The sequence below is a fragment of the Chamaea fasciata genome, unplaced genomic scaffold, assembly GCF_029207755.1.
Source record: "Chamaea fasciata isolate MVZ Bird 193981 ecotype frontalis unplaced genomic scaffold, bChaFas1.0.hap1 SCAF_11, whole genome shotgun sequence".
NCBI lineage: Eukaryota > Metazoa > Chordata > Aves > Passeriformes > Sylviidae > Chamaea > Chamaea fasciata.
The window spans coordinates 17,327,818-17,344,109 of NW_027094096.1; positions in this window are offsets into that span (position 1 = coordinate 17,327,818).

The window sequence follows — 16,292 nt, forward strand, 5'->3', positions numbered from 1 at the left end:
GGCGGGGGATGGCGGTCGGCGTTCCACCGCTCCGTGAGACGGTCCCGGGCACTGCCACCCCGCGGGACGGCCAGGGCACAGGGACACGCGCCGGTCCCTTCATCCCCTCCGAGGGTGGCAGGGCGCAGGTGGACCCGGTCTCCCCACGGATGACGCCTTGAAGGGCTCTGGCATCTCGGGAGTTACCTCCTTCTGCCCGTCCCAGCACCATCCCACCCTGCACAGAGGCTGAGCTGAAAGAGCCCCAGCAGGGCTGAATTGGAGCAGGCAGGACAGGGATCGTGGGGAAGGAACGTGGAGAGACCTGCCACGAGAGACCTGCTGCGAGCCCCACGCCCCCCTCCCGCGCGGGCTGAGCCCCAGCACAGCTCACTGCACTGCCAAGCCTGGTGCTGGTGGCCAGGATGTGAGGAGCTACCTGGATGTGGTGGCCTCCAGCACCAGGACACAGCCTCTGGGGTCCTGCATGGCCCAATCCTCCTCCTGATGCCAGAGCACACAGCTGATGGAGATGTACCGCTTGCTCCTTGTTGATTTTGGTCAAACAAATTCCAGAACAGGCGAGGAATGACAGGATAAGACCAGCAAAGCCTGGGCTGTCTTGGTAGCCGTGACCTGGCCCTACCTCTGCTCCTGCAGCAAAAAAGCATCAAGCAGAGTGGAGCTGGCAGAGCAAACATGCCAAGGGCAGGAAGGGTCTATGGCTGCCCTGAACCTTGACTTTCCTCAGGAAATCGTCTTTTCCCCCAGAGGAGAGGAATTGCTGAAGCCAAAGGCCTGGAGGGTAAATGAGTATAAACAAGACATTCCTCAAGGGAAGAAATCAACAAGCTGGAAACAGTGTCTGAAACTGGGAGGGAGAAGGAAAAGAGTTGCTGCCTGCTCTTATGGAAGTGAGGAAATGAAACTTCATCCCCTCCGGGGATGGAGACACAGTAAAACGGGGTTATAGCATAGTGCTGGTGACAGCTGGGACAGGACACAGGGACAGCAGCCGGATGATGCTGGCAAGGGCTCAGCAGGGCTGTTTCGGCAGATGCCAGGATGCGTGACAGTGCCAGGGAACTGGCACGTTGCAGGTCACACCCCCTGGGTGGCAGAGCTACAAACAGTAAGTGATGAGGCAGGGATTTCTTTCCCTGCCTCCAGATTGTGCACAGGCTGTTTTCCCTGGGGGATGCCCAAGGCAGGGAACAGATCTGTGCCAGTGCAGAGGCACAAGGAGCCTCAGCATGAGCCCACTTCAGGGACTGCAGCATGGAAAGAAACATTCCAGGAAATCTTGCTCCCTTCCATTCCTCATCTGTCTCCCTCTGTTTTCTGACTGCCCTGGTGAGCACAGTCACAGGCAATCAGCTCCCAGCACAGTCCCAGGTGCTCCCTGAGCTCTGTGCACTGTTACACAGCCATCTCCCCATCCTGGGGGCAGAGGCTGTTCCCTGCATGCAGCCACAGAGGAACCCCCTGAGCTCTGCCCCTCTGTCCTTGTCCCAACAGGAACTCTCATGGCTTGTGTGTCCTGTACTCCCAGGAGGATGAGGGGATGTCTCCTGGGACTGGGGTGTTTGGAGGCTGCTTGGATTGGAACAAAGCAGTGGAGATGTTGCTGAGCTCTTGACAAACTTCAACATCTGTTTCCCTAAAGCCTCCTTTCCTTCCTGAGGACAACAGGTGTGTAGAGGAAGGATGATTTGCAAGGAGCAAGGACGAGACAAAACTTGGTTCACTCCAAAATGAATCACAAGTCCCTTCAGGCTGTCAGATCCAGAATTCCAGGTGGTAGCAGATCTCTCTGTCCCATTTGCAGATTTAATTAACACCCTTTGGTTTTGAACATGAAAAGCCACTGAGCCTCAGAGTGACACTGCACCCAAGAGGGAAACCGAGGCACAGACACTCCCTTGTCCCCTCTGTGCTATCCTGAAACAGGCAAGAGCCCCTGGGTTGCATTCTGCTGCCACAGAAGGAAGCAGATGAGCAGCTCCTTCTCAGGCTATTGCTGCAGCAAATTTTCCAGGGCAGAGATAGCCAGCACAGACAGATCAGGGTCATGAAGCTTTGGGGGAAAAATGAACCCTCTCCCCTTGAAAAGTAAGCAGATCTTTTGGCCATGGGGGTATAAAAAGGGCTTCTCTCTTTGCTGAGGGCTGCCTCCTCAAAGTTGCCCCTCTGATCACCTGGAGATGACAAGGCTAGAGGATGCATTTCAGAGAGCAGGAGGATGCTTTTTTTAGACATCAAGGCCAGGAAGGGCCACACAGACCTACAGGGCATAAAACAGGCTCAGATCTGGATAATTTTGCACAGAAAGGTCAGTGGGGTGGCCTTTTCAAACAGCCCTGCTGTGTTTTACCCAGCAGAGCCCACCCACCCATCCTTGTCTGTGTGGGACACCCTCCTGTAATAATTTTTTAGCCATCACTATCCTGTGCATTTCTACTCATTAACTCTCCAGAGGCCTTTTACACTGTGTAACAGCTGTACCCGCTCTCAAAAATCTCACCTCAGCATTTTTACCTTCTCTTCCCCTCTCACACACCCTAACCAGGTGACATCTTAACCTCTCACAATAGTGGCAGTTGTTTCTAGATCTCCAAATCCCCTTTTCTGAGCTGCTCATAAACTGGCCAGCACCTTTTCCAGAGTGCAGGCATTTGGTAAAGGAACAGCACGGAGCCTTTGCTCCCCTGGGACAGTTAGCCATGTTCCTATGGGATGCAGGGCTGGTGCCAGACTCACAGCCTGGCGTTTCTCCCGGCAGCAACTTCTGCACACAGAGCCCCACAGCTCATCTGAGGAATAGCTGGAGAGGGACGTTTCTCCTCTACCCCAAACGAGGCTGAAAAAAGAAAAAAAAAAACCAAACTAAAAACAAACTCCCAAAAAAGACCATTTCAATATTCACTGGGATAAAAGCAATCAGCTTTGTAAGGAACAGCAGAATTGGCCTCTGCTCCATGGCTTGTGTCCCCTGGGTCTGCTGAGGGACAGCGAAGGCAGGCACTCTATGAGCAGGTATTCAGGCTCCATGGCAACCATAGTTTTGCTAATCAGGGCCGGCACAGACTTGAAGTGCTTTTTCACCTGGCAGGAGCACGGGGCTTTTGCCATTAGGCTGAGTTACCCCGGGGCGATGCCTTGGCCGTGGCCCCTGGGCAGTGATAGAATTGGATCAGGGCTGGCTGCAGGGCAAGGTATCCTGACAGGAATCTGCACAGTCCCAGCTCTGTGCCCTCCATCCATCACGAGGCTGGGGACCACGTTTTTTTCACTGAGGTCAGAATGAATCACCCAAGATCAAAAAAGGATCAGATTATTTCATCCCAAACTGTGGATGTGTCTGTTGGCCAGGGCTTTGCTGTCTCTCCCTTGCCACCTCTCTTGGCTCCTGTTTGATGCTGCTCCATGGTGCAGGGTCATCAGAGGTGGCAGAGCCAACACTGGGATGCAACCAGTAATGGAGATAGCATTTTCTACCTGGAGATGACAGATGCAGCTGCAAGAAGGGGTTGTCTTGTGGGCCTCCATCCCACACTAAGGGCAGACCTACCACCACATTTTCCTTAACCCGAAAAAACCAAGCTTGGGGAGGGTGAGAGGTAGCCCACGGCAGGTCCCAGGGCTGCCAGCAGGGTGCTCTCCAGCCCCAGAAGCAGCAAGCAAGCTGTGATGGAAATCCCTCATCCTGGCTGAAACCTGCTCTATGACAAAGCTGTGGCACACTCGGTGGGCAGGAGGGACTGGGCACTGGCTAAAGCAGCCCTGCCTTTCCTCAGCAGCAGAGCCAAGCCAGGGGACAACCAAAGGAGAATTTTGCCAGCTGAAAACATCCTGGCCAACACATAATGAGCTTGGGACCACCTCATCTATAGCGAGTCCATGTCCAAAATACATTTACATGGAGCAGGGTCTAGGGCATTTGACCAGGCACCAAGAAGTCACTTGATGGCTTTATATGTTACTTTCCAAGTCTCCTCCTTTTTGAGTTACCAAAAATATGTAACTACATAGCACAGCAAAGGGATGGCCTCTCTCCCCTCCCCTCCCCTCGGTTCACAACCACTTGGCACTCACAGATTGATTTATGGTGGCCCCCAGGCCTCCCAGGATTGATTGCCAGGACTTGTTACATCTCCCACTGGGCCATGGTAGATATTAATTCCCTGCCTATGCACAGCTCTCAGCACCCAATTCATGTCTTTAATTGTGCCTGGGAAGAAGCTTTCAGCTGGAAGGAAAAACAGCTGCTCAAGCTCTGCAAAACCTCATTTGCAAAGAACACCGGGTGAGGAAATGACATCTCTGGGATGGGATCCCATTTGCCATCTAGTGACTCACTCTCCAAGTCAAGATCAAAACCTCCACTCATAAAGAAACCCCAATCAGCTACAACAACATCCCAGTGAAACACAAGCATGGCAGCAAACAGAGATGCAGGACAGAGAGGGAAATTCATCACAGGACCTGCAGCACTTTCACATGAATTTATTTGCAAATGAGCATCTCCCAAGTCTGGCATGGGACAGGGCTGAGGGGCAGGACCATGGGGGTGGCAGGGACAAGGACGTGAGAGCATTGCTCTTCATGCTGACATCCCCAGATGCCAATTTACTCATCACATTAATGACACCACCATTTTCCTTATTGCTTTGTTCTTTGCAGTGCAACAGCTGGCAACTTGGGCGGGTGGGAGCATCTTACACTGGTTGTTGGCACTTCTGCTGCTGCAGTGGAAGGAAAAAAGGCTGGGGTGCACCTTCCCTATGCAAAAATGCCACACTCTGCTCTGTGTCCTGTGACAAGACTTAACTCCGAGACTCAATTTCCAGGTACCAATAAACTTCAGGGCTGTATTTTTCCACTCTTGTTTTGCATCCAAAAGAAATTCAACTAAAAAAATGTGGGACACGTGCTGACGTTCATTTTTTCCATCAGAAAGTTTATGCTGCATATAGAGAGAATTAAAACTCGAACATCATGAACCCTCAGAGATAGTAATATGGAAACTTCAGCATGAATGAAAGTTTCCTGAGCCCCAGGAGGAAGAAAACATGCCACAAATGTGAATAAACAGCCTGAAACACTCTGTGCACTGAGAGAAGAAATCTAGCAAATTGGTGGCAAGGTTCAACTCCAAGCACAGGCAGCAAATAGCACCTGAATTTCTGAGACAGCTGCCAGCAGTGCTGCTGTGCCAGAGAACAGGACATGCTCAGGCTCCAGTGGATCCAGCCCCTTCAGAAACTTGTAGTGTTTTGGTGCCAGCAAATTTGAGCTGGATATGGGGAGAGCTTCACAGTGAGCTCCCAGCTCTTTGTGTAACCTGCCCGAACATCCCTTTGGTTCAGGGAGAAGAGATCATCTCAGAGGCCAGGGACACTGAAGCATCCAGGAGTCTGATTTTTGCCCTGGGATGGATCAGATATTTGACACCAGGATGGGCAAGAAGCAGAAATGGAAGAAATACCATGGCCTGGACTTTCCAGAGGGCTCACCTGCACCTCTCAGGGCTGTCAGCATCACCTCACCCCCTCCAGCAGTGAGCAGAGGTCACTCAGTGTGGCTCAGAATGGGCTGAACAAGAAGCCAAGTTACATCAGCCTAGTTATGGTGTGACATGCACAGTGGTGGAGTGAAGCAGAAATGGGGACACAGGCACTGACAGGTTAAACAGAGAGATACAGGGTGGCAGGTCCAAATGACACCCACCCCAGGGGACCACAGCAGGATGCCAGAGTCATCCTGCCCTTTATTGAGACCAGGGGATGGAAGACAAAAAGGGATGACATTTTTCTCTAAGTGGAGAGAATCTCAGCCTGATTTTCACACTCTGAAGGAGACTGGAAGGAATAATTAAACATCCCACCTGCACCCACTAAGGATACTCCCAAACCCACATCTCACAAGCACAACAGGTCCAGTGAGTCCAGTTCTCCTCTCCAGCAGGATGGTGGTGAGTGGGTGAAAGCCATCAGGCATAGTCATGCCATAGGAAAATTCCCAGTGCTGTTCAGGACAACACACTCTCAACCCACGGAACAGGCTCTAGTGTGGCAGCACAGCTCTGCTGCCACCACCTTTCAAGCCTGAAGAAAGCAACACCTCCCTTCCACCCCATCAGCCCTTCATCCAGGCTTCCCCCAGCCCTTTTATGGTCCTGGCACCACCCGAACCTGGGCCAGGCTGGGCAGTACCTGGAGAGGGATGGGCTGGGTTAACCCTACACTTGCCAGCCACCTAGTGCCACCCTCACCAGCAGCTCTGCAGGAGAGGGTAGGGGACAGCTCTGCATCCACACGTTTCAACTGCCCTGTCCCACCCCATCCCAGCAGTCCACTCTCCCATGCCTCAGTTCTCCTTTGTGTTCCTGCCTGCCATAGCAGCTCTGAGGGAATTCCTGTTTTCTCCTCTCTTCCCTCCTTGAGGTGTTTCCCAGATGGACAGGCAGCTTTTCCCACATCACCACAAGGCTTGGGACATGCACACCCTGCTTCCAGCTTCTCTGGGACTGCTGTGAAGAATCCGGGGCACAAACTCAACCTGGAAGTGTTTTCTTCCCGATGGCCATGTTGGGGTTTCCCAGCCAGGCCTGACAGCCTTCCACAAGTGTCTTGGCCACTGATTGCTTCTGTTCCCCAAAGTCCCCAAGAGCTGAACATTTTCAGCCACTTCACCAGGAAGTCAGGATTAAATGCCAGGTCTGGCTGGGATTTCCTCTCCTTGTCTGTGCCAGACTGCTCTGGCAGCAGGGCTGAGTAGCAGCTTGGCACTGTCTGCCTGGATTTGGCCCAGATCCCATTTATTCCATGATTTTCCCTGGCCCACAGCCTCTCTAGTTCTTGTTGACACTGTGGCAGGCTCCTGCTTTCAGACCCAGCCTCTAATGTGCCCAAAATTTCCCTCATGCAGGGGAAGGGCTGGAGCCCCCAGATCTCCTGGCTGCTGAAGAAAGCAGCACGTTTCAGTGGAAAGCAGGAATTGGAGAGGACTTTGGTAGATTAGACACGTAGTCAAAACGTAGCAGCTAATTCACTCAGGGCCAGGGCTGGTTTAAATCCCCTTCCACATGGCTGCCACTGAGGATGGGCTTTAAATAAACGAACAAATGCTGGGCAAATGGGAGGGACTTTCCTCTGACATCATGAAGCACTGCCTTCGATATTTCTTCTCTGACTCCCTCTCCACCCATCTCCCATCCCCATCTGGCAGGTTATTTCCATCCTGCTCCCTTTTCCCACCAACAATGTGTCCAACAGTACCCAAACCTGTGGAATGACGAGGTGTGAACGGGAAATCTTCTGGTGCAATGCCACGAACCGACATTCCAAAAGCACCAGGACCATCATTTCAAACCCTCCCTTTCTGGTGCTTTGTGTCTGCATTAATTTAGGCTAACTACATCCACCACAAAGTGATCAGAGCAGAGATGCTTCACCGTGTTCTGATGATGTCGGGTGATGGTTTGAATTGGGGGAAATCCACTTGTCAGAGCGATGATTCGGGGCTACCCCGGGGTCTGGGAACACCCTCTTCGCTGCCACAGCCGCTGTTTTCCCATGTGTCCGGTCTGCACAGGCGCCTGGGTTGGAGGAGAGCTCTGGCAGGGGGTGCAGCCCCCCGGGACAGGGACGGCTCACGGAGGGACAGACCCGCGGGATTTCTCCCCGGGCTGTGTGGCGGCCGGAAGGAGGTTTCGGGGCATTTGCAAACCGCACGGAGGGGTGACAGTCCCCGTTTGCCTCCCCGGGTTGTGGCGTGTCCGGGCGCCCACGATCCGCGTCCTTTGGGCTCCCTCTGCTGGGAACTCGTGGGGAGCTCCGGGAGCCGCGGGGCCACGGCGGGCCGCCCGCAGGCCCCGCCGGGATGGGGCTCCCGGGCAGGGCAGGCATTCCCCCGCACCCCCGTGCTGGGCTGGAGCGGGGGATCGCGCTGTGTCCCCTCACTGCAGCCCCCGGGACCCCCAAGGCTGGGCGCGGTGATGGGGCACCCTGGGGATGTGCCGGCATGGTGACCCCCGGGGAAAAAAGGGGCCTGGAGCATATCTGGGCTTGTCCATGGAGAGGTGTGCAGGATTTCCCGGAAAATGGGCAAGAAGGAATATTAAATGGGGGGAGGAGGGATGTAAAATCTGGAGAGAAAGTTTGCATGTGGCAGAGAGCCTCTCTTGAGACTCTACGGGCAGAGAAGATTCCCCCCAGTCCCATCATATCTTTCCATGTCTGGCCACTTGTGATCATTTATTTTCCCCCTTTCCCTTGCCCAGGGGGTTTGGAGGATTCCTCCCCAGATCAGCAGGTACTTGACCCCTCAATGTAGTCACAATTTGGGGGTGGCCAGAGCAAGTGGGGTACAGCAATCGGGTTGATGGGTTGGGGAGGGAAGGCGCAGCACTGACGGCTGACTGAGAGATCAGACAGTGAGCAAGATTTTGGGAGACTTGGGGTGGTGGGAGTGGGACAAAAAACCCCTTTGGTGTTCGGTACAGCCTGGGGGAGCAATGCCGCCAAGCTTGGTCTCTCCACCAGGGAAGGGGAGAAGCGGCTCCTGCAAGTGTCGTGTGTCCACACGATGGCACCAGACCCGGAGCAGCGTCCCCAGCCATGGTGGCATGGCAGGACCCCGTCCCCGAGCCTTAGAGCTTCGTGATCCTGCATCTGGGGAGCGATGATGGCTTTTTTGGCTGTGCCTCACTCGAGGGTAAGAGCTGTGCAACAGCTCCCTGCCAGCAGCTCTTCTCAGCATCCCTCCAGCTCTGGATGTTCCTGCTTTTGCTCCAAGTGTAAAACCGGGAGAGGTGTCTAAAACTTGATCCTAGTTTCTCTGCCTCATCCTCCAGTTTCATCTTCTGCCTCCTCTCTAAAAGCCTCACCTGGCTCAGGTGTGCACAGAGTTGCCCTGCCTCGCTGTGAATCCCTCTGCCAGGGCCAGAGCCTCCCACCTCTCTACCCTCCAGACAAACCACAGCCCCCTCCCCTGGGAAAGAGGGAGGCAGTGGGTGGAAGATGTGGATGCAGGGGAGCTGGAGCTTGGGGGTCCTGCCTTGTCCTCCAGCAGCTGACAGAACACCTGGGGGCTGCTCAGTGAAGACCAGGATTCCTTGCTTGGGGTCTGGCATATGAGGGCTTTGACTATCCTGTCCTGTCCCATAATAGTCTGAGTGAGGAACAGGAGCCAGGCTGGAGCCATCACAGAGGGCTTGGGAGTGTAAGGACTGCGAAAATGGTGACCCTGCAAATAACTGGGTTAAACCACAGGGTTCCAGTAGGTTCTGCACAGGCTCAGTGCCAGCAGGACTAACCCCCAAACCTCTCAGAGGGCAGTCAGGCTCTCCTCAATTCCCACTGCAGCCCTTTGCTCTCGTCTGGCTGCTGCAGGACAGGATTCCCTTGGTTACTTTACCTGATGACCTCTTCCCTAGGGAAACAGGATATCCTTCCCGTCCCTTCATTGCAGCCAGATTTTCCCCTGGGCCTCTCCCCGTAACGTAGCAGAGGATCCTATTAACGGAGGATAAGGCCCCCAGAGGGGACTTTGAAGAGTCCAGAGTTGGCCCAGGGTCCCTGGGATGGAGCTCCTGCTTTGCCCATGTGCTATGGCAGGGTGGGTGGGGGCTTTCCACTAGTCTCAGCTTCACCTGCTGCAAAGTTTGCACAGGCTTGGTGTGGAGTTTTCCTTGTGGTCTCTGCAGTGATCCAGGAGGTCCGACAGAGCAGCAGTGCACATGTCATCAGGGGGACAGGAATGTGTCCTAGATGGGGATGTGAGCCCCCTCCCCCCACCCGGCTCCATCCCCCAGCCACAGCTCCAGCCAGGCTCCTCATCTCCACAACTTCAACAGAAAGCCTTTGCCTGCTCTTTCCCCAGCTGCCCCTTTCCCTGGGGAGTCACTCGAGCTCCCCATCCCCATGTCCTCTGTCCTTGCAGAGCCCCGCAGCTCCCCAGCCCCGGGAAGCTCAGCAGCTGTTGAACAGCAGTGAGCCAAGATCCCGTCACACCAAAGAGCGTCTCGGTGCAGCCTCCCACTCCTCTGTCTGCCCGCCTCCATCTGCCAGCTCTTGTCCTGCATCTTGGCTGGCAGCACCATATGAGCAGCGTCTGCCCCTTCCCGTCCCTCTGTCCTCTCCAGCCCCCCTGCACAGGATGGACATTTGGCTCAAAGGTCTCCACAAAGCTTTGGAAATAACACAGAGGCTGAGGGCTCACCGGGCAAGGGAAGACACTGCAGGATACGTGGTTTGGCCAAACCCAGGGTGTCACCAAGAGATGCTGAGCTATTAACCCCGGGAAACCCCTTTCCTACTCAGCATCCTTAGGAGGCCTCAGGCCACATGTCCTGGCTTTCCCCGTTTCCTGCTCTCCAACCAAGCTGGCTGCTTCCTGCCTGCTGTGGCTCTAAGTAGCTTTGGCTAAATCCCTGTCCAGAGGAAGCTGCTAATCCCCATGGCTTCATGACCAGCAGGATCACAGGAGTGGGCAGCAGCCTTGGGGGTGGCAGGGTGGAGGGATGGGGCAGGTCCCCAGAGAAAAGGGGCAGTGAGTGGGCAAGTCCATAGGAGCATGAGCAAAGCCACTGGCTGTGATGGTGCCTAGCATGGCCGGGGTCCCAGAGCCAGTGGCAGCACCGGAGCAGGGATTTGTGCCTTGGAAAGAGCAGCTCCATCGATTTCCATGGAGCAGATATCAGGGTTTAGGAATAAATGACATCCAGCAGGAATGCAAGCTGAGGAGATGTAAACCCCATGGTCTCCCAGTCGCCGCGGGGCCTGGGACCAGAGCAGAAAATGGGCTTCAGCACCGGGACGTGGCTGAGCCCCCCGATCGCCCCCATCCCTCCCGTGCCCACTCCCCACGGAGCCCAGCCCCACTGCTGCCTGTTTCCACGGGGCAGCGCGTTTCCCGTGGAACGAGAGGACGTTCCCGACGTGGGCAGCTTTTCCGCCAGGACTTCTAAAAATAATAGCTCGGGACAAGCCAAAAAAAAAAAAAAAAAAGCTTTATTTTCCTTTTTTTCACTCTTTTAATGCGAAGCTTTTGCTGCTCCCCTGGGAGGACACCACCCTCCCCGCCTTCGTGCCCGCCTCCCGCCCGGGGGTACATAGGGGGAGCTCCGCGGCTCCAGCCCCGGGACCGCCCCCCGGCCCCGGGGGAGGCCCCGCATCCCCCCCGCCGCACCGGCCGTCGCCATGGCGACAGTGACCTCACACGGGGATGGGCGAGCGGGCCGGTCGCGTAGCAACAGCCCCGGTGACATCAGAAGCCCGGTGCGGTTCCCACGGCAACCCGCGGGGCAGGGAGGGAGGCAGGGGCCGTTCGCGGGGGGACCCCGGGCCGGAGGGGCCGGGGCAGCGAAGGGGTCCCCCCGATCCACTGGGCACCCGCCTCCCCGAGATCCCTCGAGCCCCGCAGAAAAAAGGTTAATGTGAATAAATCAGCATATCTTAGGGACGTCAACCCGGGGCAGCCAACGGCGTGGGGGGGGCAGAGCGGGAAATGAGCCCCAGCCGGACCTCACGAGGGCCTCGGGGGGCCAAAAGAGGTATCGTACACCCCCGAAACTCTCAGCGTCGATCAGCAGCACCTCAACCCCCCCCGGGAGCACCAGCCCCACCCCGGGTCCCCCCCTTTCTGGGCAGGGGACGGACCTGATGTACTGTGGGGGACACGGCAACAGCGGTTGATGGAGAAGCACGGAAAGGTTTGGGCTGGGTGCTCCTCCTGCGGTGCAGCCCGGTCGAAGCACCTGAAGTGAGCTGCTTCCTGCCCCCAGGCAAACCCGGGTGTACCCTTCATCCCCGGGAGCTTCATCCTTTCCTCCCCGCTGAGGGCACATCTCACCTTGGCAAACACACTCCCAGGCCCTGCACACACTCTGCCGCGGCTCCCAGCCCTGGATGTCCGTCCAGCCTCAAAGGACTGCGTTTTAGGACCTTCGACAAACGTCTCACCACCCTGGGCTACCACTGCCCGAGCTGGAATGGTAAAGTGACGCCCAGAGAGGTGCCCGGTGTCACCTGGAGGCTTTTGCAGAATTAATCCCCAGCGTACCGGTGTCCCCAGTGGGATTAGCCACTAGATTGCACTCTTGCTTTGCGCACGGGCGAGGGAGCTGGCAGGTACTTGGCAGCAGGGAGCGGGATGCTGGAGGCAGCCTGTTCACCCAAGCGCTACCCACCACGCAAGACGCAATTCCAAACGGGACGCGCTGCAGCGGCTGGGAGAGAGCCAGCTCCTCCGGCCCCGCCGGCAGCCAAAAATAACCACGGCGGGGTGACTTTCAGCGTGGAAATGATCTGCATGGCTCTGCGGGCAGGGTGCTGCGTGCTGAAATGCTGCTGCCTCCAGGGCAGCGACTGCTCATCCTTTGGGATGAAAGTGGCAAGGATCAGGGGACGCTTTTGGTGGGGGAAGAGGACTGGATCTGTTTTGCAGCTTGTCTGGACACATTCCCGTCAGTGGGATAAACACCCCTTCCTGGGACAGCTGGCTCCACAGGAGAGCACCTACGTGCCAGCCACTCACCATCACTGGGAGAGGCTGGATTCATCCCCATGACCCAGTGCATGCTGCAAATTCCCCTCATGCATTTATTTCCCTCTCGGTCACTGTGACTCACGCTCTCCATCTGCCTGTTTACAGGCTGTTTTCCCAAGGTCCCTGCGGAGGCAACGACTGGTTGGGAGGAACTGGGCTATTTGCCCAGATCCTTGAGGGAAAGCCCCCAGAAGTCTGGGAGCAGGAGGGAAGGGGCAGGGGCTGAACGCCTGCACGCTGGGACCTCTCTAGAAGGGACAGAGGCCATTGTGTATCCCACAGCCTGGCTACACCCACGAACTGGTTACACCCAGGAGCCCAGGGCAACGCGGGATCTGGCACCACCAGCCTCGTCTGGCATTGCCCTGGCAGCCGGGTGCCTGCAGGGCAGGGGTGGGTACCACACACACGGCTCTAGCTCCAAAAGGTCAAGTGTCACCAGCCTGGAAATGGCGCCTACGCCGCCTCCCTTCATCTCCCATCGGTGGGGATCGGGCATGCCAAAGCCCTCTTGGGACAGGGATGAAGGGAAAGCTCTAAACAGAGTCACAAAGGAATGAAGGGCTGATGACAAGGGAAGGGCAGGAAGATGTAAGGGAGCTCCCAAGGGCTGGCAGGTCACCCTTGAAATAGCTCCAAAGGAAGATTCCCAGTGTGAGTATCCCCTCTGTGCATCCCGGCTCTGCTCCCCTGGGGATGCTGAGGCACAGGGGAGGGGGAGCGTTGAGGGGGGAGGCTGCGCTTTGTGGTTTCACGGTGCATCTGTGCCCTTTGAATCCCCATGAGAATGTGGAGGTGGTAAAATGTCACCAGCTGGGCCGCGGGGAAGGGGGCCGGACGCGCAAAACCCCAACAAAGGGCGGCCATTGTCTGGGGAGAGGCACTGGGGGGTCGGCGGGGGAGCCCGCTGAGTGCCCCTCGCCCCCCAGCCCCCACAGCTCAGGTGCCGATGAAAAGGCAGCTTTATCCCCCTGAGCCCTTCGTGGGAGGTGATGCAGATCCCCAGCATCCCGGGCCAAACGTGCACCCTAGGGAAGCAGGGGGAGCTGGAGGGGAGCACCGTGTGCCCCAGCCTCCTGAACCCGCTTCAGGCTGCTAGGGCTGCTCTCCTCCATCCAGCCTCCCATTCCCACTTCCTGGCAAGCCTGACCTGCGTGGGCAGACGGGAAGATCCCATTCAGGCTCGAGAAGCAGCTAGCCCGCCCCCCCCCCCCCCCCCCCCGCCCATCTTCTCCATTTCAAGGCCTTTTATGGCCATTGCCTCAGGAAGGGCGCTGATTCCCTGCCAGGCAGGGGGAAGGGACACTGGTAGGGTCACCTGGGGATGCCCTGAAGGGGGCTCACCCTCTGCAATCCGTGGCACCAGGTCCTTCTGTAGAACAGCAGCGTTTGTGGGGGCACTGTATCCTGTACACTTCTAAGTTTACTTTGTGCCTGCTGCCGTGCACTGAGGCAGATCAAGAGCTAGTCCCAATTATTTGGCAAGGGTGTGGCAAACTCCACAGTAGAGTAATTGTGGCACAAAAAGCCCCTTTCCTTCCATGGAATAGAGCTGAACAGCCCAGTCAGAGGGGTGAGGTGTCAGAGAGCTGGTGGGCACAGGGTGGGTGGAGGAAGGTGAGTCCTCACCTTCATCCCCGGGCTGTTGAGATCCCATTGCTCTACCCTGGAGCCAGCTGCACAGAGACAGAAGCAAAGCAGTCCCCCAGCCCCAGGATGAAAGGTGTTCCCGCAAACATCAGCCGTCATTTCCTCCTCCATGGCAGGAGCTATGGAACAGGTTCTTCAGCAACCCCCTGGCTCAGCGACAGGACAGGGAGAGGCCGGGAAAGGAGCCAGCCGAGACTTGGCACTGCCACCCAGAACCACCCTGTGCACCGTCGGGAAAGACGCACCCCAAACCCTGTCTGTGCCAGTGGGAAGCCAAGCTGGGTGGGTGCTGGACGGTGCTGTGTGGGCCACTAATCTCGGCCAAAACCCCTTGGGAGGCAGCTGATGGGGAAAACATGGATTTAGTGTGTTGACAGTGCTGGGACCCAAATCTAGCCAGCAGCTAAGCCAGGTGGTCAAGGCTGCATTCTACTCCACTGGTTTGGCGGTGAGATGCTCCCAGCTGTAAACCAGGGTCCCAGCCAGGGTCTCCATCCCTGTTCCTGGGCCAGGGGCTGCTGGAAGTGGGGGGCAGACGTGCTGGCAGCTCTGCAGCACATGTATCCCAGTGTGAGCCCAAGTGTGGGAGTTTACGGGGCTTTGACGCAGGAGATGTGTGATGGGGGAATTGTTGCCAGGCTTGGGGAAAGGATCCAATCACACCAGGGTGCTCTCGGCAGATTAAGGATTGGAAAGCTCTGGTAATTACTTTGCAGTATAAAAATAGGCCTGGCTTTATCCCTCACCCTGATCTCCAACTCCTGCCTCTCCCTGCCCTGCTCCTTCCCCCCACCCAAAGGCGAGCAGATGCCATGCACCCAGTGAGCATGGCAGGAGGGCATAACACAGCTGCTGGCCTGGTACTGGCATTTCTGAGTGGAGGGGGTAAAAAAGATGGAGAGGGGGTCTGGAATGGGGTGGTGACAGCAGCACAGCAATGGCATCTGGCTGGCACGTGCAAACTGTGAGGATCAAGAGAATGGGAGAGGAGCCGGGGCACGCACAGAGCCGTCCCCACACACTGCGAGGCTTTGTGCCAGGGAAGCAAGAGCCTGGAGACATCAGCAGAGCAGATGTCTGGTCAGGAGAAAACCACGTCTGTGGGACCATCTGACACAAAGAGGGAACATGGCTCCGGCACTGGCTGTCACCACATGCTGGTGGCTCCAGCAGGACACAAGAGAAGGCTGCTCCATGCACAGGGTATGGAGCAGCATGGATTGACTCGGGGCAGTCCTGAGACCTCTCTGATACCTTTGCTGGGGTCTGGGAACACGTGGTGACTGGAACCACAGCATGTGGAAAACACTCCCGGATATGCTGTCCCACCTGTCTTCTCACCTTCCTCCACAACAGCTCTGGCCAATCTCTGTCTCACGGCAAAGTCAAAACATGAACTCTCCCTCTTGTTCCCATCCTTGCACAGCGGTGTACTCCTTTGCCAGAGTCTGGCTGGCCCAAGGCAAAGCAAAAGCTGCTCCCTGCACCCTCCCTGTGAGGCCGCAGCAGCAGCCAGCATGCAGGTAGCATTGCAGGCAGCATTGCAGGCAGCATTGCAGGCAGCAGAGCACGCAGGAGCCTGTAATCTGGCAGCGAGCCCCAGCATGCTCCATGCAGCCCGTTCAGCCTTGTGGGCTCCCACCCACCCCCAGCCCCGCCGGGGAAACGGCTCAGCTGCATCCAGAGGCTTCTGGATGGGGGGGCAGCAGCTGCCAGCCCTGTTCCAGGCCGTGCAAACCTCGGGCTAGTGGAGCAGTGCTATAAATATCTCCCCTTGCGAGACCCGGTCATGCAGCCGAGATCACGTAAGGGGAAGCGCTGCCCTCCTGCAGGTCTCCGAGCCTCGGTGCCTGCGCAGCACAGCCCTGTCGCCCAGAGTCCCCCCATGTCCCGGTTCATGGCCAGGGCACTGGGGTGCAGAGCCCAGAGGTGGCTGGCACAGCGGTGGGTGGATTATGAGGGCAAGCACAGGCGACATTTCTGCCACCAGCACAGAGAGTGGCAAATGCCAGCATGGATCCCCCACCGTCTGCCCCTCAGCCACCCCCAGCCCTCCTTTACAAGCACAATGCCCCTAAGCCCACCTCGTACAGTACCACAAATGCCCTGCA